Source organism: Neophocaena asiaeorientalis, unplaced genomic scaffold, assembly GCF_003031525.2.
Source record: "Neophocaena asiaeorientalis asiaeorientalis breed wild unplaced genomic scaffold, Neophocaena_asiaeorientalis_V1.1 scaffold601, whole genome shotgun sequence".
NCBI classification, from domain to species: Eukaryota; Metazoa; Chordata; class Mammalia; order Artiodactyla; family Phocoenidae; genus Neophocaena; species Neophocaena asiaeorientalis.
Window position 1 is genome coordinate 4,110,992 of NW_020174793.1, and position 2,508 is coordinate 4,113,499.

Below are 2,508 nucleotides of genomic sequence, written 5' to 3' on the forward strand. Positions count from 1 at the left end.
GGAGGGGCTTCCTAGTGTGTGGAAACTTTTCCTCCTTCACAGCTCCCTCCCACTGGTGCAGGTACCGTCCTTATTCTTTTGTCTCTGTTTTTTCTTTTGCCCTACCCGGGTACGTGGGGAGTTTCTTGCCTTTTGGGAGGTCTGAGGTCTTCTGCCAGCCTTCAGTAGGAGTTCTGTAGGAGTTGTTCCACGTGTGGATGTATTTCTGGTGTATCCGTGGGGAGGAAGGCGATCTCCGCGTCTTACTCTTCCGCCATCTTCCCCCTTTTTCGGTTATTCAAATTTTACCAGTGTTATCACTCTTGCCTTTTTTTCCCTCTCCCCAGGTACAGTTCAGGATTTCTTTTTTTTTTTTTTTTTTAATATTTCTTAGGCAGAGCTGAGCAGAGTTTACTTTAGGGCTAATATTTCCCAACTACTGAGTGAACATTCTTTCGACTGTTCTGCCCAGTGAACCTTGCTTTATGAGATTTCACACACTGGTTAGGGTAAAAAGGAACTACAGCTTTCCCTGTGTGTTCTCTGGAGTTTGTTTACTCTAATCACTTTGAGTTGTTTCCCCAGACTGTAGTAGTTTCCTCATATACATATGCTGATCAACACTCAGCTGAAGAATTGAGGAGAACCCTCTTCAGATCTCTGGAGGTTTATTTCCATATAACTCTCTTTTCTTTGGAACTCTGCGCTATGAAATTTAATCCTCTTGGCTTTAGTATGTATCCATCTCCTCTCATCACCTCAGTGAGAAGACACAAATTTCTTAGAATCTTCCTACACTGCAGCCTGGAAACTCTCTAGGCATGAAGCTTGGGCGATTATAAGTCTCACATTTTTTTGTGTCCTATCTCTCGATGGTCACTGTCCTCCCTACCTGATAACCAATTTCTGTAAAACCATTATTTGGTATATTTTAATTATGTTTTAGGTTTTTAAAAGATAGGTTGGTAAATCTGACCTCTGTTATTCCTCTGTCATAAATAAGTAGAAGTCATTTTTAAATTTATATTCATCCAAATGATGACTATCTCTGCTTATGTTAGGCACCTGGGAGACACCAAAAAATGTAGATTATTTCAAACTAAATTTTAAGCTTGGTTTTAGTGGAATGTACACCTTTAAATCAAATTTAGGTGAAGGTGTCTCCAGTAGCTTCTTCTACAGGCCTTTGGGGGATACTCAGGATTAAAACGGGAGAGAGGTTAGTCTGACATTACACCCTACTGGTATCCAAATTTGCTTTCTAACTTTATCCTATTTAGAATGCTATTAAGTTCTAACTTCATGTAATTTGGGATTGAAAAATCATTAATGAAATGAATTAATTCTTTCTTATTTATTCTCAAATTTAAGATTTTGTTTTTTAAATAGCCATGAACTATCATCAAGAAGACAAGTGATAACAAATGCTAGTAAGGCTGTGGAGAAAAGAAACCCCAGTGCACTGTTGGTTGGATTGTAAATTGGTACAGCCACCATGGAAAACAATATGGAGGCTCCTCAAAAAATCAAAGCTATAACTACCATATGATCCAGTAACTCCACTTCTGGGAATATACCTGAAAGAAACAAAACCATTATGTCAAAGAGACATCTGTACCCCCATTTTCATAGCAGCATGATTTTGAATAGCCAAGACATGGAAAAAACAAGAAAGCAACAACAACTAAGATAGATGAATGGCTAAGAAAATGTAGTGTATATGGAATGGAATATTATTCTGCCATAAAAATGAAGGAATTCCTCCCACTTGTGCCAAAATGTTTGTATCTTAAGGGCATTATATTTAGTAAAATAAATGAGACTGAGAGAGACAAACACTGTATCATTGCTCTTGTGTGTAAAATTTTTTTAAAAAAGAACCAAAAAAGCAGATGGTAAAAGACATCAGATGTGTTGTTACCAGATGCAGGGCATGGAGGGAGAGGAAATTGAATGAAGGTGGACAAAAGGTACAAAATTGCAGTTTAAGATAAATAAGTACTAGGGATGTAATGTACAATAGGATGACTATACTTAACACTGCTTTATAGTATTTATGAAAGTTGTAAAAAGAATAAATGCCAAGAGTTCACATCACAAGAAAAATATTTTTCTTTTATTTGTACTTAGATGATGGATGTTAACTGAACTTATTGTGGTAACCATTTTACAACATATGTAAGTCAAATTATTATGCTGTATAACATTAATTTATACAGTGCTGTATATCAATTATATCTCAGTAAAAGTGGAAAAATTAAACCAAAGTAAATTAAATAGCCATGAAACAATATAAAAATACATAGTATATATATTATGTTATATGTAACATTATGTCATATATATAATATAAAATACATCATATATTGCATATATTATTTAATATCATATTTTCTATATTGCAGCCATTATATGTGCAATTTATATTATATATTAAATATACAATTATTACATACATATATGTTAAACATATGCCATATATATATGTAATATATTTCAGCATTTAATAGTTCTGGAAATGATGGATTC